This window comes from Alligator mississippiensis, chromosome 1, assembly GCF_030867095.1.
Source record: "Alligator mississippiensis isolate rAllMis1 chromosome 1, rAllMis1, whole genome shotgun sequence".
Lineage (NCBI taxonomy): Eukaryota > Metazoa > Chordata > Crocodylia > Alligatoridae > Alligator > Alligator mississippiensis.
In genome coordinates, this window is record NC_081824.1 from 131,270,963 (window position 1) to 131,298,823 (window position 27,861).

Here is a 27,861-nt window from a genome sequence, read left to right on the forward strand (position 1 = left end):
TGTATGTTTCACTAGAGCTGGAGTTGCAAAGATCCATGATTTGGTCCCCAAAAACTTGCGCCTTCTATTACAGTGAGTAGATTTTTTTGCATGAAAAAAATGTACATCCTTGGGATCAAATCCAAAATATTGCTTTTTAAAAGTAAACATCCCTTTAATTGAGGTGATGATGTGTTTATTACCATAAGGTAGTCTTGAATGATGCCTTTGTTTGCACTACAGAAAAATCTCATGTTAGCTGAACTTTTTTTTCCAGGTCTGCACTTTTGCTCAATGGATTATCTGCAAACCTAGAACCATTTGGTTTCTCCTCCTGTCATGCTGAACAAGTGATCTGAACTTTTATGTATCTATAGGAAAGGCGGTGCTTTGAGATTTCAGGGTTAAAAGTCCCAACTATTAATACTGTATTAATAAAATGGCACACTGCTTCCTCCACACACCCCCACTGAAAAAGGTCATCCCACAATTGCTCTACATGAATGCCGAAAAATACAGCCAGACTATTCTGTAATCTACACTTGAGAAGTCACTCAGATACCGTCTAGTATGTACACACAGAATTTATCATGTAAAAAGTTTTAAATCAGCAGTCAGTAATGTTTTGGAGCCATGGACTGGAAATCCTGGGTTCAGCTGATGGAGGGATGGTGTTCAGGCCTGTCACTGCTTCTTCCCACCCCCCAAGCTGTGGCCCCAGTGCAGATGTGGGAAAAGTCCCCTACTGCCAACATAGCACAAAAACCCCGCAAGCTCCCTGTGCCAGACCCAGTGGTTCCACAGGCCCAGGGTTGCCAACCCCTTTTTTAAAGGGGCCTGATGGTATCTCTAGCTAATAAGCTTTAATTAACTTGCTCAAAATTCGTTGAAGCAGAATGCATACAGGATTATTTAAAATGGTTGGCACATACACAAGGAAAGAAAAAAAGAAAAAAATTAAACTGAGAAACCGAATGCATACCAATGAGAAGTGTTTGCCAGGAGTAATACTGATAGTAATGAACATTTTAAATTAAACTATGTGTAAACTCATGTGCACGTGGAACTATGAACTGGATTTAAGAAGTAATTTTAAACTTACAAGTTACATTTTCATTCTTAAATTTTGTTAATTCTTTATGTGATTAGTTGGCTTGTCCCATACTGAAGTTTTAAAGTTCATTTCATTTTTAGAGTCTATCATTTCCACTGGTAATTTCCATTTGAAGTATACTTAAGCTGGTAAAATCTTCCAAAACTTATTCCTTTTTAAAATGCAATAACTGTCTCTGCCCTGACCCAATGCCTTGGTTATGAAATTACCAATATTATTCTAAGATGTGCAGATACAGAAATAAACACGAATTTTGAAGTCCTACAGTACCTTTAACATAAAACAATTCAATTTTCCACTGATCATAGCAAACTGAAAAGCAATCCTTGATGAAAACATAAAAAGAGTTATTTGTGCAAAACAGCAATATTCTTATGTTTCATGCATGATGGGGAAAAAGGCCAATTCTGCCCCAATAAGCATTTCTGCATTTGAGTAGCCCTATTAATTTCAGTGGAATTACTTGCAAACTAAAGTGCATAGGTACTGGGACTTCAATAGAGAGAGAGAGCAAAACATCTCTGATTGTCACTTCATTCAGAGCAGTACTGATTTGAAGTAACGCCACTGAATTTAACATGGTTGTACTAAGTTAAATTCACAGCCAAGACCAACTTTCAGATCAAAGAAATAAATTAAGACGACAAAATAATGTATTCAGGCCTGATTTTCTCCCTCCTCTCCCTTGCTACTCTCAGGCAAAACTCTGGCTAATGTTATTGACTGGCCATCTGTCAACAAACTGCTCTGAACTGCCACCTTGTAGTTCATCTACAGTACTTATAATCAGTTTCAAACAGTTTAGAAGATAAGAGAAATATTCTTTACTATGACTAATCCCAAGGCAAAATCTACTGGATCATATATCACATCTATAGTGTCTAGCTATTTTTAGCATAGTTTACTTCTCGGTACTTTTTTTTTTTTTTGGCTTAAAATGGATAAACTTAATGAAGCCATTTAGAATAGTCCAAAAAACAAAGTATAATATTAAAGTGATTGATTTTTACAAATCCCCTGGGAATTTGACATGTACTCCCTTTCATTTTAATTGGAAAGTGGTTCTTTCCATTTGTTAAGCTGATCTGAATTTTCATACTTCATCACAAGACTCTACCCTGCCTACACATGCAGTGCTCGCCCCACTCACAAGAGATGTCAGTGCTTCCAACTGCAGCACTTACTCCTCAAGTACTGAAAGAATCCAGGCACCAAATTTAATGATGTAGCATTTTTGCCACCAGCATCTTTGTAACAAGCCATTGCTATTGCTGCTGCTGCTTTTCTTGCTGTCTTATAAAGCGAGCCTCTTATTCAGGCTTTAGCCAAAAGGTAATTTCTCAAGGAAGATTAGATGGTTTCCTTTACTGGAAATAGATGCTTCTTGCATAAATCCTTTCACCTTTTGCTAGCTGAAGTGGGCTCCCGTGAATGCAGGTTTTAATAACATCTTCAGATCTTTTTTCATAATCGCCAGACAAAGCCAGCTATGTTCCAAGTAACAGCCCTGCGGGTCTCACTGCCATCATTCTTTCTTACTGTTTTCCTAAGGAACAATTTTATTTCCAAAATACTAGCCAATCAGCTAATGAAAATCTCTGATGTCAAGAACCTGAATAATTTATCCAGGGATTGGGATGACCTAAGTATAATACTGGGATCCTAAAGCAGTAGGCTGTGTGGCTGCAAAAAGCAATTCAATCTTCTCACCCAACCTGTTATAGTAATATGTTGTACAGTAAACATAAAAAGCAAAATGCAACATTCTGGCTACTGCCTGTCATACAAATATAATGTGGCTTTTGAAAATCAGTCACATGGGTTTGTCATATCACACTGTATGTTTACACATAGCTGTCTGTCAGTTTTGCATCTGAAACACTGACCTGAAAGAAATAACAAGCAGTGAATCTGAAGAGACGTGTAGGCCAGTTAGCTTTTAATAATGTATTAGTGGTATTGTATAGTGAATATGAAACATAACTAATAATGCACAGATTTTTATAGTGCATTTGAGGAAGCATTCTATACACAGAAAAATGTGAAAATATGCAATCATTTCCTACTTCATAAATCAAACGCCTGGAGTATTTGAGTTTCAATTGGACTTTATTTTGCTCCAGTGAATTGAGCATAGTGTTAAAACAGTAAAGTCTAGAATACATATAAAAGTGATTAATGTGTTGTTTACTCTGGGAATAAAATGGCAAATAATTTTAAAAAGAGAAGAAAGTATACACTTTCCGTATACAAGTAAATGTAAAGTATACATAAAGTAACTTACAAATAGGGTTTTTTAACATTTACTCTATTAAATTAGGTCAAAATTTACCCATATTTCTGCTTGTGTCAACATCATCAGTTTCTATGGAATGACACTCCTATAACCAGAGAACGAATCTGGATCTGTTTGGGTTTTCTGGTTGGTGTTTTGTTTTGGGGGTTTTTTGTGGGGGAAGGTAGGAAGAGTTGTTTGTTTGCTTGCTTACAGACAACTTTTATTCAAGAAAAAAATGAATATGGTTTAGGGTAGTGTACGAGTGATGTTGTAGCCATGATGGTCCAGAAATTATGCAAGAGGCAGGGATTTCTTAGGGTGATAGTTTTAATTACACCAACTATGTTGCTAGGATAAAGTTAGAGAAGCTTTCAAATGCAAGACCTTTTGAAGCTTTTTTGTTCATTAGGGCTGTGGGAAATTTTGCCGGTTGTTTCATTTCAATGCTGTTTTGACTTGTTTCGAGCTCAAAAAAGCAAAATTGAAATGAAACAAGGGCAGTCAAAACATTTTTAAAGTTTTGAAACATTTCAAGTTTTGAAGCTGAAGCTGGGCTTGCCTGCAGGGAAACAGAAAGTAAGGAGAGGGAGGGGAACAGGGGGCAAGGACTGCTCTGATACTGACTGTGTAGCTGACCAGTGAATGTGATCCTCCCCTGAGGTCCCTTCCAATCCCAGTGCTCTGGGAGAGGGATGGAAAAACAGCATAAAAAACAGCATTGTTTGAACTGGGCTGCTTTCTGTTGTTACTGAGCTGTCCTCCAGAAACTCAGCAGCATTAGACAACAAAGGCTACCATTCATTTACTACTTGCTAGCCTAGCAAGTGTAATTCAGCAATACCTTCTGCTTTCTTTCTGTGCCCTTTTATTATTATATTGATTGATTCCTTTCAATTTATTCCTCCCCCAAAATCCTCTTTTTGTTTAGTCTATTTTGATTCTTTTCAAATCTGCTCTCTCTCACAGTATGCATTCCATTCATTGTGCAGGAAAGCACAGCATAATTATATTGCATATTATAATAAAGAATTTATATAGGAAAACACATACATACATTTATATATTTTTATTTTATTACATAAATACATACATACAAACATACATACATTACACAAATACACATACATACAATTATCTTAATATCTACATATATATTACACAAATCAGTACATTACAGAAGAAAAGGCAGGTTTTCAAGCACACCAAGGCAAAGACAAGACAATATGAAACACACCATGAAGCGTGCTGGAAAGGCAGCTGGCAAGCCTTCAGGGAGGGGCGGAAGAGGTGGTAGAGTGAGAGATGTAAGTTCTTCCCTGCCCCCGCCCCCCCCAAACTGAGAGAGAGCCTCTTTGCAACAACAAGCAGGCATGAAGCTTCCGCTAGTTGTATAGGCAGCAAGGAGAGGGGAACAGTGCCAGTGCCACTGCCTGGACAGTCTCCTCCATCCCCATTTCACTTCCCATGCTGACCCTTCCAATGCCAGAGGAAGAGATGGATCTGGATCTGAGTGTCCTAGCAAAGGAAATTCTGGGGAAGGAGGGGGAATCATCTAAGTTTGTGCTCCATACCCAAGTTTCCTCGACAGCCAGATCTCCTTCCCCAGAAGGCACTTCAGAGGAGGCTGAGGTAGAGGGTGTGGAGGCAAGCGGCTCAGCTGAGTCTGCTCCTCCTGTTGCTGTGCCTCTGCCTGCTGAGGACGGGGAAATTGCAGCATCCACACATGAACCCGCACCCTAGCGAGTGGATAATGTGGTCTGGGATCATTTTGAGCTGGCAGATGATCCTACGTATGCTGTCTGCTTGCACTGCCAAGCCAAAACCAGCTGGGGCAAGGCAACAAAATACATGAGCACCATAGGGATCCTGATGCATCTCTGCAGGCACCACCCCCTTGCTCCTCCTCAGCCTGGCACCAGTGGGAGCATGCCCAAAGAGAAGTCCTGCTCTCACTCCAAAGCCCCTGTCCCCCCAAAGCAGAGGCAGGCCACCCTGGAACAGTGGGGGAAAGGGGGACAGAAAGGTGGGCATGTTGCAAGGGCAAGTGAGATCACCCAGAGCATTAGGGAGATGCTTGTTGTGGATGGCCAGCCCTTCTCATTAGTTGAGCAGCCAGGGTTCAGGTGGCTCATGGCACTCGTAGTCCCATCATACCAAGTGCCCGCACGCACCACCTTCAGCAGAACAGTAGTGCCCTCCCTCTATGAGGCATGCAGGGAGTACATGAGGGAGGAGCTGTACAAGGCAGGTCTGCAGGTGGCCTTACATTTCACCTCGGACATCTGGAGTAGGCAGGGTGAAGATCATGCCTACCTCTCCCTCACAGGGCATTGGTGCGACCAGTCTGGCCATCAGTGGGCTCTCCTTCAAGCCTAGGTGATGGAGGAGTCCCACACATCGACCAAGATCATGGGGGCCATGAACCACTTGGTCTGGGGGTGGCTTACTGGGCAGGGCGAGCTCACCAGCGGGTTCTTGGTCACCAACAATGGGGCCAATATGGTCAAGGTAGTCCATGATGCCAACTTTGTTGGTATCCACTGTGTGGCACGCAAGTTCCACCTCATGTCAGGGATACATTGGAGGGGAACAGGGCTCCTGGTGATGGCGCCAGCATCACCAGCAAGCTCATTTCCAAATGCAGGAAGGTGGCAGACTACTTCCACCGGAGCATCAAGGGGGGCAACATGCTCTGGGACAAACAGGCAGAGCTGAACACCCCTCAGCACAAAATCATGCAGGATGTGAAGACTCGGTGGAACTCCACATACTACATGCTTGAAAGGCTGGTGGAGCAACAGAAGACCATCTATGAGATAGCTCTGTTAAGGGGGCCAGTGATCCCAATCTCCCTGAGACAGGCTGAGTGAGATACCATCTGTGGTGGGCCAGTAGGGGGTGCTCCTACGCTGAGCCACTCGCCTCACTGCGCCCGATCACCTTCCAGGCTCTGAAGGCCTCCCTGGGGACACCTCACGTCTGGCCAGCCCCCTTCCACCTGCAAGCCTGGGGATAATGCTGCCACCACCCAGGGTCTGGACTGATCTTGGCCCTGTGCCCCCTGGGAAACACAGGACTAGTAGTCCTTGAGGGGTACCCAACCCACTGCAAGAACTTGGGTTGCTTCCCTCAGTCTAAAACCCAAATAGTGGTCTCCCTTAGTCAGCCAAACCAAGAGGACCCCAAGGCATAATCCAGACCCTCTCCCAATAAGTTTCCCACGCTAGGTACAGAGGAGGACTTTATTGGTTACAAGGTGTAGGTCTGGATTAGGGTACAGGCTAGAGCAATATCAGAGAAATACCTTAGAGCAAACAATGGCATGGTAGCCTTTGATCACACATCTGAGTTATTGCAAGCTATATATCTAGTTAGGTCTCAAATAGTTTACTCACAAGTATCATCCAGAGGCAGATGGAGATTCCCTCTGTAGGCAAGCACTTCATTGAACATGACTTTCAAGAGAGAGAGCAAGTTTCAGATGGTCCAGCTTCTCTGAGAGTTTTCATTATGGTTGCTGCCTTGCCTCCTGGGCAGTCTTTAACTTATATAGACCTTATGACCTCATTTACCTGATTCAATGAAGGCCAGTAGCTGTGACGTGGAAGAGGGGGATCCACTGTCCTATGCTAGAATGCCATCCACTAGCCAGTCTCCTCCTCCACCACAGGCGCTGCCAATGTGGGCCAAGGGCATGGCTTCCATGGTGGGGTCCTGAAGCACCAGACCCCACCATCTTGTAGTGCTCAGGCCTTGATGGCTGCCTATCTTGCCGAGGACGTAGAGCTGTTGCTGCGCAACCCCTTCGCCTACTGGGAAAGCCACAGCCAGATGTGGCCGGATCTGATCACCATTGCCCAGGAACACCTGTTCTGTCCACCAACCACTGTTCCAAGTGAGAGGGTGTTCAGCGTTGCTGGGCATGTAGTGACACCCCACTGCACCTCCTTGGATCCTGGTTTGGTGGAACAGCTGGTGTTCCTGAAGGTGAACCTCACACTGCTGGGGTTGATGAAGTGCAGTTCATAGGTTAGTCTGTGAAAAGTGGTTTGTAAATTCCCTTTGACGATCAGGCCTGAGAGATTGGAGACAGGTGGTGTTCTGTTATTGTCTTTGATAGATTTCTGGTGTGCATTTATTCTGGTACGCACCTGTTGCTTGGTATCTCCATGTATTTTCCATCAGGGCACTTGGTGATATTGGAGATACTGTTGGCAGGTTTTGTGTGTCTTGTCATGGCATGGCCTGAATCCATTTGGTGTGTTTTGGGCTGTAGGAAGTTGGCTTCTGGTCATGAGGTTAGTGGGGTTCAGTGCTTGTTTGAATTTACAAACCACTTTTCACAGACAAAGCTATGAACTGCACTTCATCAGCCTCCTAGGTAGTAGGTACAGAAACTCATGGACTCAATATAGACAGTGGAATTCTGACAGACTACAACCTGCCAGACATCTGACTCCCCAGGCACCTCTCCATTTTTACCTGTGCTGTTATATCCCCCTTTCCCTCCCCCCCCAACCCCACCCCAGCCTGTCCCTCACCCCCTGACACCTCCATTTCCATTTTCACTGACTGGCTTTCTTGCCTGCATTGCATGCCAGACTCTGGCTTCATTACTATTCCTTCCATCCAGAAACAGCGCACATACCAACTGCAGATGCTTCCTCAGCCTGATGAAGGGTTTTTCAACCTGAAATCTTGCTAAAATATATTTCTGTAACTATTCAGTTGGTCTGATAAAAGATACTAGATTAGATTGACCCAAAGAACCTTGTCTGCCAGTGCCATGTCTTTAGATCAACACCCCTAGCACCTGTCCCCAGCCAACTAACTGAAAAGATGTAGAGCCCTGGGCACATCTAAGCCCCAGGGCTGGAGCTGGCAGGGAGAGTTCTCTGGCAGCTGCCAGACAAGAAGCTTCTGCAGGAAAGGAAAAAAAGGCTCTAGTCTGTGACAGTTTGGCTCCCTGAGATGCTGCTGGTGCTACTGTGCTGCTAACTAAGTTATTGCCTGTTGTTATTTAAAGTGGTGGACCAAGCTGAAGCTGTACAGGAAAAGGAGGCCTCATTTGGGCACACTACTGTGTCATGTCCAGGCTCCAGCGCCAGTGAGGGCACACCTTACACACACAAAGTCACACATCACGAGTTTTGCCTGTAACCAGCTTGCGGTGCAGTTTCCCAGAAATCCCTGCACCTATCTCCTTGAAAGCTGACAGGCTTCATGGCCTCAGCAGGGGATAGCATGCCTGCAGTTTTCACCCCGCTGCACCTTAACACACACACACGTGACACAAGTTTTGCTTTCAAGATTTTTAGGTGCAATTTCCCCAAAAAAACTGCGCCTATCTCCTTGAAACATGGCAGGCTTCATGCCCTCAGAAAGGGCTACCATCCCTGCTGTTTTCATCCAATTCTCCCAAAAAATGACAAAGTTATAGGCAGTTTTGTGCTTCCCCATTATAGCCTATGGCGAAACAGCTTTGACAAAATGAAACTGAACAGTGCTTCAGAACTAAATGAAACTCGAAACGAAACACTATCCCGTCAAAATGAAAATCAAAACAAAACAGTGCTGGTTTGCACAGCGTTACTGTTCATCCTGTAATGCGACCCTGGACTTGTGCAGAAAGAACAGCATTGATCGGCAGTTGAAGTCTGCATCCCACAAAAGTGGAAGGCTGCTGCTGCTGCCCAGGGTGAAAGTAAGCCCACAAAGCAAGTGACTAAGTCCTCCATGTTCAAAAGGACGATGGAGAACAGCAAGGCAAGGAGAGAGGTAGCATTTGCACTCATCAAAACCTTTACAGCAGCCAACATTCCCCTGGAGAAAGTTGAGAACCAGGCTATAAGAACCTACCTAGCACAGAATGTCCCCAGGCGGTGGGGGAAGCATCCCTTCTGTAAGCAACCTGGAAGGAATGATCTGCCAGCCTTAATGGCTTCCCATGTTGAGGCTACAAAAATTTGCCTTTGAACCAATTTTGTGCTTGCAGTTTGGGTGGAGTGAGTGTGTGTGTGGAGGGTGGGGCTGGCAGACTGTATGTGTTTGGCAGGGCAGGGTGGGGGCAGCTGTTGGTATGCACTGCTGAAAAGCCCATGCCACCCCTTGCACCCCCAACACCTCATTGGAGGAGGCAGGAGTAGCAGTAGCAGCTGTCTGCCCCGTGTTGTTTCTGACAGGCAGGGATGGAATTCCCTTTTCTAGAATGCCGCTCTGCTCTGCCAGGCTTCCAGCAAATCGACAGCAAGTTCAGTGCTGAGCTCAGCGTCAGCTAATCAGCAGTAATGACAATAAGCTCAACCTGTCAGAAAAAATGTTAGGCAAATGACCGCTACTACTGTTCCTGCCTCTTCTAGTGAGGCTGGGAAGCTGGGGGCGGTGGGGTGTGGGCTTTTCAGCAGCAATCAGAGGCCTTGGGATCAAGGTCTCTGTTGGTGCAATTAAACCTGCTCCCTCAGCCAATTAGGAGGCATGGTGGGGCGGGACGCCATAATCTGAGCACAAAAATGGTGGCCCCCACCATGATCAGGCCATGATATTAGCAAGCTGAGCCCACAATTTAAACTAGACCCTATCTATAGGCCCTGACATCAGTCAAAGTCACATCCAAAATCACTCAGTCATCACAATCAGCTTTACTTCCTAAGGAAATTCGGAGATAACTGAGTATAACATTCCAATCTCTATATATCCACCCTTCTCTAATTTCCAGGAAAGTAAATAGGGTCTGCAGTGAGCGGTGAAGATTGATCTATTTGGGCTAATTTAAGCTGGGGAAGAAAAAAAAAATCCAGAATTTGAACTACTCATGGAGACAACCAGCAAGCAGGTCCCTTTAATGTATAATATGAAAGCTTATTGTGCCTGCCAGCTTCCCAAATATATTGTTCTATAGGGCTACCAAAGCACATATATGTCACAGTTTCCAAAGGAAACTATAACAATGTTGAGATCTGTTCATGGTGGATATTGCTGCTATAGGAGAAAGTGTGTGAAATTATGTTCAAATAGTGTCTGTACTTTAGCAATTCCCTGATTCATAGTGATTTTTTTACATTTACAAATGAACAGCCAATATCCCCTCAATTCAATGTATTCTTGCATGGGGAATAGAAATATTGAATAGTATTACCTGCTTCCCGTCCGCTGTGAAACTTAAAACCCACAACTCAGAACATCTTTGGGAGCCAGTGTCGTCCATACAGGGGACATCTACATGAGATACTTTACTGCACAGCAGACTAATTTGCTGTGCAGTAAAGTGTCACTGTCTACATGTGTGCACCAATTAGGGCTCAGTAGATTAATTTACTGTGGTACTGGATAGTCCCATCAGATACAAGTGGTATCTGGGGCTGCTTGCACATGCCACAGGGATTTAATTCAGTTTAGTTCTCCATAAGTTGAAATGGTGGGTTTTTAAAAACACCGCTTCAATTTAGGGAGAATTCAACCGAATTACCTCCCTGTGGTGTGTACACAAGGCTGGGGGCCCGATCCTTACCTGCCTCTTCAGCAGTAGGGTGGAGGGGGAGGTGGTAGGCAAGCTGCTAGTGGACCAAGCAGTCCCTGAGCTGCACGTGGGCCCCGCAGGCAACACCCACCTGCTGGCACCCAGCCCAGGCAGCCCCAGGGGCCACTGCAGCTGTGGAGGGAAACATCAGGCCCCCACATAGCTCCAGCAGGCAAGCAGGCTCCAGAGAGGAAAAAAAAAGATCAGGCTCACAACTTTTAAATTTTTTCTTCAGTGGAGCCTGCCTGCACAGGCTGCTGCTAGGTCCCACAGCCCCTGAATTGCATGGGGCCCACTAGGCCCTAAGCATGTTGGCTTCTAGCACCCCGTGCACTGTAGCACTCTGTCATGTAGCAAACTAAAACACCTCAGAGGTGTTTTATCTTACTATGTACCAAAGTCATTTAAAGCGGAATACACTGCCAAGTATGCAAAAAACGCCATTAAAGCAGAATACATCACTAAACATGCAAACAGCAAGGCCATTAAAGCAGTGCAAAAGGGCATTTAAGCTGCTTTAAAGGCCAATTTTGTGACGTGAACAAAGGCCCTTGCAGTGCAGTAAATTACAGGATTTAAACGAACATGTAGACGGTGACATCAGGATTAGTTTACTCTTGCTTAAAGTGAGCTTGAGTATATTCAGTCTCATTAATTACACATGTAGATGTAGATGTTGGCTACAAATGTCCAACTCAGGATCCTTAAAATTTTGGTGTATTAGGCGGATTGAAACATTGTAATGAAGTTAAATCATAAACCTTGGGGCTGATCCCCACACACACACACACACACACACACACACACACACATGCACACACACAGTAGCGAGCTACAAGAGTCAGGAATACCTATCCCACAGGTGCTGGAGTCTGCTGTCTAGGCTTCTTTCAGTGTGGTGTTATCTTCCAGAAGGGGGTCACTGGCAGGTCCTTCTGGCTGGACAGGTTGGGTGCTGGTCAAGTTGGAGATCAAGAGGGCGCTGCTGAGGGTCACTTTTCACTGCTTTTTTATCTGTCCTTGGCAGACTTTGGTGACTCCCCAGTTTTCAGGTTTGCCCAATCCAGGGGTCATTGACCCTCGTGGGACTTCCCCCTCGGTGACTACTGGATGGCATCTGTCAGCCCCAGGGGTCGTCCGCATGTACATGCAGGTTTGGGAGTCCGTTGATGAATTTTGAATAGGGCTCTGGGAGCGGTCAATCTGGAGATATTCATCCCAAAAGTTGGTCCCCAGCGTTGATTAACTCAGACCAGGGCTTCTAGCCCTTGAACAGTGACGTTTAGAGATTTCCCGGTTGCTACATTGTCTTCTATTGATTTTTTCCGTTGGTTGATCTGCGGTTTTCCTAGGTGTTAATTGCTACCTGCTACTGTGTTACGCATTCAATCACTGATTCACTCACTCTTTCAGGGGCCCGCCTAATACAGGGAAGGGGCAGTTTGATTCCTGCCCTTATTAACATTGTTACAATGTATAACTTACTTCTGAAACTAAACACATTTAGTAGAAAGGTGAGGAGTATAAAATATAAGCTACAAAAGTAATGCCATGGCACACAAATAGATAAAAATACCAAAATACAAGGGGAGATACAAAATGCACACATACAAATTTTAAAACACAATTCCTTATCTTAAAGTGAAAGAAAGAAGAAGGAAGAAAAGGTAGAAGAAGAGAAACATATCCAAAGAGGGGAGAGCAAATGATGGCAAGAGGAAAAGGGGGCTTTCTGCTACATAGATATGCCCACTGAATATCTCTTCTGATCAAAAGGGACAGACAGGATGCCCACAACCTTCATGTGATGTTGCCCTTTATGACCATCTGTAAATGCCAATCCCTGCAGAATGTGCACATAGATGTTTCTGCAAAATTAGGGTAAAGGGGAACATACTCCCTCTCGTCCATGCCATGCCTGTTTGGGGCTGTGTCATTTTCTTTCCTTCCAATTACAGAAGCAGTGGAGTGCATTTAGGTCTAAACACAGAGCATGGCTGCATTTCATGTCTCTTGTACTTCTACTGCTTACTTTAGCCCCATTATTGTACTCATCACCTTTGCTAACTTTTGTCTTAATCTCCTCAGGAATTTAAGTACAGGAGTTTTCCTCCTTTCTGTTTCTGTCAAGCTATTGTTATCCTGGACTTTATTTTCTTCTTATTTTTATGATCACTTCTTTTTTGTTTCAGTTGTTTAGGTACTACTAATAATTTTCCTTTAAAATAATATTGCTTTGAACAAGCAATAGTAGTCTTTGCTTCCTAGTATCCAAACCAGACTGGGGGACCACTAAAAGACAACAATCCATATTTCAGTGCATCTCCGCTCTGAAATGTGTATATTGCACAAAAGAATTGTTTTGTCTGGTTGGATTATATTACCCTTTCTTCTATTATCCTCACTGAAGTGAACATACTTGAAAATGAAAACAATCTTTTATTGGAAAATTATTGCTACCAGTTTCAAGTTCTTTATGTGCACTAATCTGCCTTTCAAGGAACCAATCTTTATCTGGCTATTAGCTAAAATCAGTATAATCACCAACTAAGTTGAAGTTAGTATAATACTTGTGAAATGTGCCAGTTTGGCAGCCCTAGGGGCCTAAGAGACCTTTTTACTAGCTCAGGTACAGCACAAGCAACAGCAGTGCAAGCTTCTGCAATTATAACTCTCAATCCTGACCAAGATGGAGTACCTACTCAGGTGAGAGGGTATTTCAATCACAGAGCATCCTATCTCCAATATGTAGAGAGCTTTGTTATGTGCCATCTGGCTACTAGGAAGTAGATGATCACCAATTCACTTCACTTATTATATTAACCATTATCTTCTTTTAACAACTTGGTCACATCCCTATCAAAACCAAGAAGTAAGAAGTCCTATGTCTTGTCAATACACTGAGCTAGTGATGCCAGTTCTCAGGGTAGTGATTTTAATATATCATCTCTGGAGAATAAAAGAGGGAGCTGTAGTTGTAGAACTCTACCATAACAACTCCATAATGCATTCTGGACACAATATTATAAAGTGTAAATCATGACAGTGTGGTGATTTGGGAAATCTAATTCTATAATTTAAGTCTTCTGCTTAACATTATAGGGCTGCTCCTTTGCAACTGTAAGACTGGTCTGCCACTTTTTCTGCTGGTTTTTATCTTGGACCAAAATTCCAAAGTCTAGTGAAACAAAGCTAACTATGCAGATTCATAAAACCTTTGAAGATCATGTGTTCTCTTAGAAGAACTCTTGGACAACAAGTTAAAGCAGAATGCCCCCCAACACTGAATGATTTGGGCAGGTAACATAGTAGATCAGTCGTGGGGAACTTTGATCAGCTGATGAAGTGGGCTAAAGATTATTCAAGAGAGAGAGCTCTCATTGTCCAAATTGGAAGATAGAACAGAAGGAAGCTAGCTGCAAGAGAAACAGAAATATCACCATTATTTGGAGAAGTTATTTGCAGAAAGTCATTTGCAGAAACCCTAGACACCAAGGTTCCATAGTTTCAGAGAGTTTAAAGCCACTGGCCATTCAATCTAGTCAAACCTGCAAACTAATGAGTGTTAAATTTAATCAAATATCTGTATACTGGGCCCAGTGATTTCAGTTAGCCTAAAGCATTTTATCCCTCAGCAGTTGTATGTCAGGACTGTATAGCACAGTCAAAAGAGAGACCAAAGAACCACCAATGCCCAAAGCTGTTATAATGGCAGGAATTGATTAGGTGAAATATGTCCAAGTGATCCTAGGAGGCCCCATGGTTTTTAGGTCCCTGCCTATAGGACAGCTGTTGGAGTCCAGAAGCATGAAGTTTTATCATTGATGGTGTCTTAATCCAGAGTTACAAGTGTTATAAACCTGGTTAAAACAATGTAGGCAATCCTGTACTCCTTATGGCCCATAACCAGAGGGGCAAACAAAAAACTTATTCTTTCACAGAATATAAACTCAGAAAGAACTGATGCCACTATCTAGCCTGAAGCTGGATTAAATCATACCTTTTAAAAAGATCTAATTTTAAAGACTCTAAAAGACTGTAAATCCATCACCTTTCCCAGTAAACTGTTGCAATGTTTAGTTGCCTTTATTGCTAGGAAACTGAATCTTATTTTGAGGTTGACTTGTCTAACATCAACTTTCAGTCTTTGGATCTTCTCAAGTCTTTGTCACCAAAGCTGAAAGTACTTCACTATCAGTTATTTTTTCTATAAGTGTCTACACAAGAGTGAACATATCACCTCTGAACTTTCTCTTTGATAAGCAGAATTAAACTGAGCTCCTTAAGCCTATATCAAAAGGCATGTGTTTTAGCACTCATAATTTTTGTGGCCCCCCTTTGAAGTTTCTCCAGCATTTTCTGAAGTTTTGGTTAAGTGGACATCAACACTGAACATGATATTATAGCAGCAGTTTTGCTGAAGTGATATTACTTTCCTGTTTCTATCTGATATATGCTTGTTTACATACCCAAGAATTGCAATAGCCCCTTTTGCCAAGGCACTGCACTAAGAATTGGTATAGAAGTGATTACCTGCGACAATACCTAAATCTTTTCTGAGTTGTTGCTATCCAAGGCAAAGGCTATGTCTATATTGAAGTCACATTTGCAGCACAGGACAGAGCTAACTAAGCAAGTTAGTTTCAAACTAGTTAGCTTCAGTAATGGCAGCAGTCTAACCATGGAACAATGGAGTTCGAAGCAGAATAATTTGCCCTGTGACTGCAGCACTCCCATTCCCATAGGTATATTTGTATTCCTGGTTTCTGGGTCTATTATCCTGCATTTAGATGCATGTGCAGGCCACACTCAGGAAGCCAAAAAAAGGCCAAAGAAAGAGACTGTGCTAAAGCCTACCAAACAAAAGGAAAATTTAAAAGTCTGTGGGTCTAGCATATTGGACTTAAACACAGCAGTCTGTTTGTCCAGCTTAGAGGAACTTACCAGGTTTATGACAGACAGCAATGCCCATAGATCAGTACAGGCAACCCCCACTTAGCACTCTTAATTGGTTCCTGAAAAACTAAGCATTAAGTGAAACGAGCGTTAAGTGAAATCAAAAGTATTTGATGATCCAAGATGGTGACAGCAAGTGTTTTTAATGACCCAAGATGGCGACCGTGAGCATTATAACAAAACTCACTGAGTGCTAAGTGGAAGCTGGTATCAATTTAATATGAGCATTATAGTGAAATAGCGCTGAGTGAAACAGCATTAAGTGGGGGTTACCTGTATATTTTTTAGGAAATATTTAAAATGGGAGATGCTGTGGTATGAAAACAATCCACATAAAGTTACAGAAAACCTAATGAGCTCTCATAAAAAATACCACTCTAGCTTGTGAGAAGTTACAATAAAATCTAAAGTGCGCTGTTGTTGGTAAAGGAAGAAACAGGATCAAGATCTGGGAAGTTTAAGAGAAAACTCCTCAGGTAGTCTGTGTTAGATATCTCCAACCACAAAAATTGTATTCCTTATGTGTAAAAATTTCACAAAAAAATATGAAAATTCTATGCATACTACAATAGCACCCATAATTACCGTAGGTGAAAGAAATTAATATTGTTTTTGTTTTGTGTTTCAGTTTATTTTATACAGTGGCCAGAATTTTGAAATTCAATGAAAATCAATTAATCAAGTGAATTATTTCTAATATTTTGAAAGGACTGAGGACAGTGATACTTAACCAGGGTGTTGTGGTACCCAGTGGTGCCTTGAAATCCTTTCAAGTGTGTTGATATTAAGGGTTGTGCAAAATTTCAATGGGTCTTTCATTTCCAATCTGTTTCAAAGCATTTGAGCTCAAAACAGAGAAATTAAAATGAAACAAAAGGCTTCAAAACAGCTTAGAAACTAAATGAGGGCACTCAAAACATTTTTAAAGTTTCAAAATGTTTCGAGTGTCAAAGCAGCCTGGTGGTGGGAGGCAGGGGAATGCCAGGTCTACCTCCCAAGTGGCTCCAACTGGTGCACAGAGCTCAACCTACCTTCCCAGTGCTGCCACTGAGCACCAGGAAGAGCCCAGTGCCACCCCGGCTGCAGCCCTAGGAGCAGTGGACGCCACCTGCCTGCAGTCACTGGGCTGCATCGTGCCCTGAACCCCCTGGCGTGGTGCAGCCCAGCGGCTGCAGCCTCTTGTCATCTGCAAATCTGGGGGCCTGCACCACCAGGAGGAGTCCGACACAGCCCCACAGTCCTCTCAGGGGTGCAGGGCCCGTATGTGTGAATGGGATGACAGGAGGCTGCCGCTGCCACCTGGAGCCAGCACCACAAAGACTGCTGCTGCCACTAGCCCCAGGCAGCAGCAGCAGCCTCCTGTCATCCCGCATGCAGGTCTGGGGGCCCGTGCCCCCAGGAGGGCCCATGCCCCCAGGAGGGCTGTGCCAGACTGGGACCAGCTGGGACGAGCACTGGCTCTAGCACCCCCCAGCTTCTGACCTGAGCCACTGCAGGCATGTGGCTGCATTTCCTGAATCAAAGGTAAATGTCTGTTCACTTCTGTTTAAATTTAATCTGTGCATCTTAAACTAATCTGCAAAGACTGAATCAATTCAACCTTGGGCTTTTTGACTGTCTGTACCTAGCCTTAAGGTGCAGAAAGGTCGTTTTAACATGCATTAGCAGTGGACACATATAGAAAATCAACTTGATATTTACAGTTTGGGTGTGTGGCATAACTGTAAGGCCAGTGTAGGGGGGGGTCCCAGAGTACCAATGCAGCACTGTACCAATGTAGCAGGGGTGTGACTAGTGAATGGGAAACTGCAGTACTGCCAACTCCAAGAGTGAGAATCAGAGGATAGTCCAAAATAAATCTATGTGACTTATTTCCAATGTGAAATGCACGCATCCATTTCTGCTGAACTTTTCCCTTTAGCCTAAGTATGCATGATGACAACACTTAGTAACAGGATATCCTGAAACAATCAGGACAGATTTCTGTTTCCCAGGCATTAGAACAACAATAGAATAGGTCCCGCTGAATTGGAACCATTCACGTCAGACTGCCCGGCCAGCAAACTGCTATCCCAAAACATACTTCAGAGTTTTCATTTATTTTGGGTAGTACTTCAACCTTAGGTGATCCAGCCCACAGTTAACAACAATTTTGTTTCAGAAGTGGATGGAAATCTGTGTGCTTCCTGTAAAAGCATGTTTTGAAAAGAAGCAGGAAATGATTTGCCATGTGAAAGGTGTTCCAGGCATAATTGGAAGAAGGAAGGAAGAAGCTCTTTCTGTATAACACTCCCCTCATTCAGGTTGTTCCAGACCTTCTTTTTACACTGAAAATAAGGGTGTGTGCTGCAAAATTTGAATAACCCAAATCGAAAGTAGCAGTATCTAACCTGCCATGATAAGGCTTATCCTCCCTTAGTGAGAATTATATTCATCAGGACAAAAACCTAGTCACTCAAGAGCAAGAATTTTACATCATCACAGCCAACAGATATTTCCGTGTCCAAAATACACTCTACTGCAGAATAAGGCTTCCAAGGTAACAGCATCTGACACAGGATATGACATCATTATATCATGGATTAATAGACAAACACAGTTAAGGAATGTGGCTAAAAGAATATTTTGAGGCTGGGATTGGTTTTGGGATAAACATTTAAGCATTAAGGATTCAGTGAAGTCAATGGAAGCTTGCCACTGACTTCAACAGAGTCAGTATTTTGCTGTAAAACCTGAGAAACATGTCTGTTCCTTAGTATTCATCTATGCAGAAAATGCACATTATTCCCTTGAGAATAAATCTAACCTGAAGAAAATGCTGCCAAAGCTCATTTGGAAAGGCAGAAAGCTCAGGTGAATTAAACTGTGCCCCTACGCACAACTGAATGTGCACCCATCAGGAGCATATTTGCTCCCACCAAGAACCGTTCAGTCTAGGGCTGGTCCTGCCTGCTTTGCCCCCACTGAAGCAGCCAGAGGGAGCTCCAGGCTCCCTCTGCTGCCAGCCCTGGGCTGGCAGGGGGAAGGGCTGCTGGTCCCAATCTCCATGTGGCTGGGAGTCAGCTGTCTCGCAGCTGGGACATCTCTCCCAGCCATGCTGAGCCGGAACAGCTCTCTCCATTCCTGTGGCACCCTGCTACCTAGGCTGACCGGGAACAACTTGCTCCCAGTCAGCATCTACACATGCACTTTGGGACATTAGTTTAATGCACTGATTTCTAGTACCTGAATCTACAGGTACTAGAAAATGGCACATTATACTAATCTAGTGAGCAATAATTTCTGCACATGTGTAGATGTGATGCTTTACTGTGTATTAGATTAGTTTAATGAGCAGTAAGGTGTCTTGTATAGATGCACCCAATGGGATGGTTTAGTGAGCAATGGTCCTGCCTTGAGCAGAGGGGATAAGACTAGATAACATCCTGAGCCCTACTTTTCTGTGATTCTGTATCAATTTACATGCATGTTATATTTGCACAAGGACTGCAAAATCCTCCAGACATACCCAGATGTGAGAAATTTTACTCACATAAGTGATCCTACTGAAGTCAAAGGACTATAAACTGAGCTTCTATTATTTCCAGTTAACAGTAATGACAACTGCCATATTTAAATTTTGCAAGACTTCATCTCTCACACATTACACAAATACTTGGTTGTTTTAAACATACTTAAATATACAGCATTGTTTTATGGTGGGGCTGGGGTAGGGGGTGAGGTTTCTTAACACATAAAATATTACATATTTTATATTTTATGGTCATTTAATAGCATTGGTTTCAACATATTTCATCAGTAATTCTGGCTCCTGTATTTTGGGAACTGCCCTAATTAAATCAGAATCAAAACCAAACACAGGCCTTTACCAAGGAAACCCCTAAGCAGTAGAGCAGAATTATACTCCAAGCATTGCTATAGCAACACCTCTGTATAGGCATGTCCATCATTGTTCTTGTTCTCTCCCCCTTTCAACACCCCCTCCCCACCAACCAGCTTCATTACTTCTTAGACTAGTACACAAATTCCATCGTTTTAATACAGCTTTAGGGGCTGAGCAGGGAAACATTATTCTGATCAATATTTTATTTAAACTGTATTACATAAGGGCAAATGTTAATTCAGACCAAAAAAAGAAAAAAATGCTAGCTACACAGTATAGTAAAGTTTGTCAGTAAAACTCAATGAAAATGCTTCCCAGGCAAAGACTAGCGTTAATGAAGACAGAGAAAGAAAAAACTGCATGTGTCTCAGCATATTACATAGTATCTTAAAATTATTTCTAGGCAATGCAAGCACCAGAAGGAATTTCTGTTTTTGAGTAAGTTCCTCAAAAAAGTTATGAAAAATATTACCTGCTAAGTAACAACATTCCTTGGAGGAAAAAAAGGAATATTTAATATTCTTAGCAAACACTATACAAACAACAGTTGTACCTGAGAGTTATCTTAGGATGCTATTTCATTTGATTATTGATTTTTCTATTCAAACCACCAAAACATTAAATTACAGGATAATAAAAACAGGCACTTTTAAATATTATTTTGTAGAAATACACGTAGACTAGTTTTGTTCTAGAAGAAAAAAAAATGATAATCTAAAAAGAAAAGCAAGATTTGTTTACTGGATCAACTATATTGTTGGGAGAGATGTCAGACAAGCTTTGGTTACAAAATGCCCTCTCTCAGGTCTGGGAAAGAACAGATACAGCCTAAGCTAAATGCCAGGGGGCGCGTCTACATGAGACATTTACTGCGGAGCTGCCTAATTAGCTCTGCAGAAAACCAGTCTCAGCATCTACACCTGTGGCCCTATTAGGCCTAAGAAACTAATAAACTCTGCCACAGGTTAGTACCTGTAAATACAAGTGCTATACTGCTGTGGAGTTTTTTAGTCACAGCAATGAACGTGTATATTCTGACAGGGCTTGCTTGGACACAAGGGTACTTCAGTGTGGGGGCTGCCTGCCAACTAGCTCTGTACTAGAGCACCCTCATGTCCCAGCCAGCCCCTCGGCAGCATGTTGAGCTGGGTGGGAGCAGACCTGGGCTGGTAGGCTGACCCCCAGGGCCACCTGCCAGCCAGGGCTGCTCCAACCTGGCTTAACATGCAGCAGATCTCGGCACACATCCCAGCGCCTGGGAGCAATAAACTCCAGTGTAATATGCACCGGAGTTCACTGCCTCAAAGTAATTGCACATGTAGATGTGTCCAGGTAGAAGTATTTTTGTTTAACTCCATTCTGTATATAAAAGTGGTCACTTAAGATGGGAAGTGGGCAGTAAAATTAAAGTTATCATAAAAGAACAGATGAAATAGATCAACCTAAGTATGAAAAAGAATAAGACCATTTAAGAAGGAAGAATACTGGTATTACCTGTGAAGTACAGAGCGGTTATCAGAGGAATTTGGCAGGTTGTAATGAGCCATAAAAGTACTGTCTCCGTTAAGTCCTTGTTTTTTAGTTTCCAGTAAAGCTATGAAATATTGTTCCCAGGCCCACCTTCTGAAGACACTGTATAGGTTTTCCTTAAGAGAGATTTTCTGCAATCAAATCTCACTGATATCTATATTAAAATGAGCCAATGTACAATAACATGAAAAGTAGTATTTAGAAGAGATTATTCTTATCAAAATATGAAGAAGAACTCACTGAAATTATAATGTCACACTGTCACTTTAGCTGGATTATGCTTTCCAGTAAAAAAATGCCATATGTTGAAAGCTTATTTAATTTATGATTTACACAACTAACCAATCCCTGTTTTTTATTTACTTTCTGCATGCTCTGGATGACTTCCAAAGCTTTTCTCCTGAGAACAAATTACAGTAGTTACACTACAATACAGGCATGCTTCTCTGTGAAATGTACCTATAGGAAGAAGTACCATGGGTTTTTTTCCTTGATGCAGAAGGAGTTGTGAGTAGTTCCAAAACATTAAAAAAACAAGGGTCAAAATATTAAGCATTTACTTATATATACTGTCCTTTTGTTGACAACTGGACAACTGCTTTGAGTAATCACTATTAATGTGAGGAAGAGATTCACAATCTTGCCCAAATTAATCGTAAGAGTCTCAGGCCCAGATCCTGCAAACACTCTGCTTTCTACTTTACACATGGAAATTGTTCCAGCAACTTCAGTAGACTTGCACATGTGTAAAGTTATCAAACCTGAGGGACCACTCAGGCTAACATTGGTTAATACATGCCAGTTCCTATAGCCAATGGCACACAAAACAATGTTTTGGCCAAAACTGTATCTGGACACCTTTGGTTCCTCAATTTAAATGCTCAGGTACCCACTTACAACTGGGACAACTGGGACCAGTTTTCATTGCAAATTTAAAGCAAGGCTCAAGTTCATGCCTTTGAATCTGTAGCAAGACACCTCAATGACTTTATTATAGCACCGCATGATAAAGTTATTCTCATGCTTACTTGTTTATAGGATCAGTATTTTAGATACAAACTGATGTTGCTTTCATTGCAGCATCAGCTGTGTTGGGATGTGTCCCAGCACAGCTGATCTGATTGACCCGCAGACACAGATGTCACCTAGGCTGTTCTCAGAGTCGGGCCTCTGCCACTCCCAGGGCTTCATGGGTTCAATCCTGTGAGACAATGTCCCCAGGTGATGTGGCCTCACCCATGGGGGGTTTCCCTTGCTTAAAGATGTGTGCCCTGGGTCTGGGCTCCGCAACACGAAACACATGAATCCTTGAGGGGAGTCCTGGGGCGTGCAATAAACAAACAGATATCCTTGCCTATAAGGCATAAAAAATCATGACTAGATTTGGTCAGACAAATATTTTGGGCCAATTTGAGCATTACAAAGAACAAGGATATCTGTTTGCTCACAACTTGCTTCACCATAAAAAATGTTATTCCAGCGCAAGGGAGATATCTGTTTCTTACACTATAACCTCCTTAGACTATAACCTCTTCAGAATACCAACTGTGGCATAGTGAACATATATACACAAGAAATAAATTGCTCCTTTAAAAATACTGCATTATTACCATCATTATACTGCAATGAAAATGTCAGTTAATTAACAAAAAGAAAACCCTCAAAACCTGACAACTGAAGAGATGAATGCTGCCATTGTTCCCTCCCACACCCTCTTGCTTGCTGCCAAATTTGGGGTCTTTGGTTACCACTGGCAACTCAAGCTATTAGCAAGGAAAAAGACAAGGGAGGGGAAGGCAAGTGGCAGCAGTATTGGCCCCTGGGTTCTGGAGCCATGCCAATGCAGCAGTTGTAACAGCTTCACTGAGAAGCTCCTGCCCCACTCCCAAGAGTGGATCATCTGGTTTGTGAGGCCAAATAAGTTGGGCAGTCATACTTTAACATATGCACATTGAGTTCAGGCCTTTAATTAATTTTCCCTAATTTTCTTGAGCATTTTCATCTAGACAAGCTCTTAATCATTTAAACAATATACCACTAGAATAATATTTATCTGCTAAATACCGTATTTACTCAATTCTAAGATGAGGTTTTTTCCCCCCATTTAACATGGGGGAAAAAAAACAACGCTTTCTCTTGGAATCAAGGTCAAGGTAGTAGCGGAGGCACACAGCTGCTGCAGCTCCAGCCCTGACCCGACTTTGACCCCAACCCCAGGTTGGGGCTGGAATCACAGCTGCTGCCTGAACCCCCCACTGCCTGTGCACTCCCCTACTTCTCCTGTAGGCAGCCTCAAGCCTCTGCCCCCACACCTCCCTACTGCTTGTGCCCCACTGCTCTCACCACCAAGACCCTGTTCTCAAATTGACCTCCTGTCTTCCTAAGCCAGCTTGTCCCTGAAATCTGCTCACTCCTCCTAACTGTGGTCAGCATCTCAATCCTCAAGTGGCCCCAGACCTGGCTGTCTGCAACCCTATATGACAACAGTACATAGACATAGGGTCTAACTCAGGGACAATTATTTCGGCTGGAGGGCTGCCTAACAAGTTTTGGTGAGCTGTCAAGGGCTGCAAGGGCGGTCCTGCCCCTTGACAATCACCCCGCCCTCTGGTCACCATCTTGGGACTGGAAGTTTCGCTCCTAACTTCTGACCTTTGCCACCAGAAGTCCCTCCTCTTGCCCCTGGAAATACTTCTTTTGAGAAGGGAATCTGCCATCTTTGAACCATAAAAAAAAATAAAAAATTATACACTAAAAATCAAACATCCATCATAAGATATTTTAATTTTATTTTTAAAATATATTTTTGTCCTGATTTGTGTGTGTTTGCACTGTGTATAGAAATGATTCCATAATAGTTCAAAATTAAGTCTTACTCTTTATATTGTGGTGGGTGTAGAGGGATGTGTGGGGTATGGGTGGGTGAGTATGGGATTTGTGGGGGAGTGCGGTTGTGTTTGTATGTGGGATGTGGGGGAGGGTATGCGGGTATGTGCATATGGGTGAGCGGCTATAGGGAGTTTGTGGGGATGTGTGGGTGTGTGGGTGGGTATAGGGTTTGTGGGGGGCTGTGGGGTGTGTGGAGGGGGAAGGTGGCTGGTGGGCTGTGTGGGGGTGTGTGGTGTGGTATGTGCATGTAGTAGTTAGTGGGGCTCCCCCCAGAGGCATATGGGTGTCAATTTGGGGGGGTTTGCGGGAGTGTGTGGTTGTGGGATTTGCAGAGGAGAATTTGTAGGTATGGTGGAGTGTGCATGGGAGTCCTTGCATGTGTCCTCCTGAGCTGGCCAGCACCTGCCCCCGCCCCACAACACCCCAGAGCCTGCATACCCTGAAGTGCCTCCCCACCACTGCCACACTGTACAGCTTCAATGCACCCCATGCCACCCTGCCATGGGGCATTCTACCACCTGCTAGGCATGCAGGAGGGCTGGGGAAGCTCCTTCCAGCTGCTGCCACTTCAGGCCCTGTGCCTGCTCCAGGCTCGCCCATCCAGGCTAGCAGCAGCAGCGGCATTTCCAGGCAGAAACTGTTGCTCATTGTGGGGGGAAAGCAACCCCTCCCCTCTGCTGCCACTGGGCAGTTGTTGCTGCAGCTGCCTGGAGCCCATGCCACACCAGGCTATCATTCATCTCTGTCACCACCATCACTGGGCTGCCCTGCACCTGCTCTGCACTTTCACCACTGCTGCACTGGGCAGCCTAGAGCCAGCAGTGATAGAGATGCAGGGCAGCTTGGCACAGAATGGGTTCTAGGCCGCTGCACACAAAACTGCCTGGCAGAGGTGAGGGGGAGGGGCCACTTTTACCCCCTATGCCGAGCAACTGTTTCTGCTCAGTGCCACCACTGCTGCTGCTGCTCAGCCCAGATGGGCAAGCCTGGAGAAGGTGCGAGGCATGATTTTCTGCTATGAGCTGGGAGTTCATCAGTTGTAAATGACAGGAGGAGAAAGACTTTACTGGTCAATTCCAGGATAACTGAATCACCAATGTGACAGACCTGAAGGGGGGAGGGGAGAGAAGAAAAGAAAAAGAATGCACTCAGATTGGGAATTCTGGGGGGGCGGGGCAGGGGATGTATGCATGTCATTGTACAAGGTACTAGTAAAATCTCACTTGAAATAAAGAGTCTGGTCACCACTCACAAGAAAAGAGTCATTTAAACTAGAACAGGTTCAGAAACGAACTATTAAAATGAGTGGGGAATGGAGAATTTATTGTGGGACTAAAACTTGGTTTTATTTATCTAGGCAAAAATTCCTCTCTAAAAAAAACATAAAACAGCAGGAAAGGGAAAATATTTATGTAAGCTAATCATGTTGGCACAAGAACAAACAGTTATAAGTTGGACAGGAAAAAAATGTAAGTTGGAAATTTGAAGGTTTCTAACCACTAAAGGATGGAAGTTCTAGAACAGCCTTTCAATAGGAATAGTAGGGGCAAGAAACCTACATAGTTTTAAGATTAAACTGATGAGTTTGTAAAACAGAATCTTGTAGCATGGCTTCCTGCCATAACATGGAACTGTAGTCAGTGACCAAGAAAGTGTCTTCTAATCCTATGTTCCTAATAGCAGTTTATTCTCCATTTCCTCCCTGTGCACCTAATATAAAATTACAAACCCTCAAAATAAGATAAGATGACATCATAAGATAATTATATTATTATAAATACTTTGGAAAAGTAGAGAGTGAAGGGCTGCTTAATATTACCAATGAAGCAGAAGGGAACACACCTGCTAGAACTAGTAGAATTTAGTAGGATTGCAGGAGTTAATATGTAGAATTAAGTTAGTGCATTTATATCAATAAGCAAAAGCTAGAGACCTCTGAGAATATGTTGCAGTTCACCCTCCTCTCCACTTTCCACTCCCCCCTCCATCAAAAAACAAGAAAACCCTTAAAAATCACAGCTAATTCTGAACCACACATTGGAAAACACAGAAATGCAGAGTTAAGGTACAATGAACAATTTACAATCCATTGTCATAAAAATAATTTAGTATTAATGTTGTAATATGAAGCCCGATAACCTCGCAGCTGAAAATTATATTTGTTATACATTTAGCCATATTTCCACTTACTGCTTCTGAGGTTTTCAGGCATTTAGTAATTCACTGGAAACGCTGAGCTGGGTATATTATTAAACTCTATAACCAGAGAGGTTTTCTAAATACATTTAGCCAAATTCTGAGAGTGTAAAATAATATAGAACTACACCAATTCACACTAGCATAAAATGTAGTCTTCTTGTTTTTTCTCCTGTATTACCAATATTAATAACATTGGCCATATTGTACAAACTATTATGCAGACAGCTACTGAACACACAGAGAGAAAGTCCATTATATTTCGATACATTTTATTTGGTGGTGCATTAAACACAGTAGTTCTGGATCTATATTTTACATCACTTGAATAAACAATGAAAAAAGATAAACTACTACCCCAGGATCTGAAATACTTACTCAACCAATTACCAATAGCATGTGGAAGTTATCCAGGTCCAGTGTTGAAGTCTTAGGTATTTATTTCTTCAGAAGAAAACTTCCTTTCTAAAAAAGGAAGGCTCTAATCTGGGGGTGGGCAAAATATGGCCCGTGAGCTGGATCCTGCCCACCAGGCCATTCTATCTGGCCCACAGGGCCCCTAAAAAATTTAGAAAATTAATATTTATCTGCCCCCAGCTGCCTGTCAAAGATGACAGGATCCAGGGGGAGTAGGAGCCAGGGGAAGCCACAGCAGGCTCCTGCAATAGCAAGGCCCGCTTAGGAGTGAGCAGGTGCATGGAAGCCAGCGGCAGCTGAACGGAGCATGGGGCCCACACCAGTATCCCAGGGCCAGCACCAATGGGGCTCACACCGGGGCAGCAGGAGCGCCAGGTCCCAGCCAGCAGGGGCACTATGGTGCTGGGCCAGCTCTCCTCTCTGCTAGTGCAGCCCAGCCCAGCTCCATAGACCAGGGATTCCCAACCACTGGGTTGCGGCCCAGTGGGTTGGCTGCTGGGCCATGGCTTCCAACACTGGCAGTCATCTGTGGGCAGAGGGGCAGCCCTGGAAAGAAGGCAGCTGGCTCTGTGCACCCCTTCCAGCTCCCACCATTATGGCTGCACCCAGCAAGGTGCTGCCCTCACACCATGTACCAGGGCCTGCACTGGGCTTGGCAGGATCCCCCAGCCCTTCTTGTGGCTGGGAACAGGGGGATGTGGCCAGGGAAATGCCTGGGCCGGAAGACAGGGACGCGGCTCTGATGCTTGCTCCTAGGAAAGGCAGCAGAGCCCCTTCTTCCCGGGCAGCCCCCTCTGAGTCCCCTGGGCCACTGCCTGTGCAGCCCCCTCCCCTGCAAGGTTCCCCAGTGTCCCAACCTGGTCTGATCCTCACAACCCTGCCCCCCCCCGGTAAGAATTAAATTGAAACATGTAAATTAAATTTAAAGATGTGAATTAGATAGTTTGCAGATCCCCATTATAAAATGGTTGGGAGCCCCTGCCATAGACCCCTTCCAGCCCACGCCCCATGTTCCTACCACTCCATTCTGGGCCCTGCTGGTGCTGGCCCCAGGACACTGGCATAAGCCCCACACTCCCACACACCACTTGCTTCCACTGTCC

At 43.6% G+C, this 27,861-nt stretch overlaps 1 protein-coding gene across 1 annotated transcript in view; it reads right to left on the minus strand.

Moving 5' to 3' along the window:
• Positions 1 to 27,861, minus strand: part of SYNE1 (spectrin repeat containing nuclear envelope protein 1) — a 535,576-nt gene that overhangs the window by 417,957 nt on the left and 89,758 nt on the right. The gene's annotated exons all lie outside the window — the stretch shown is intronic.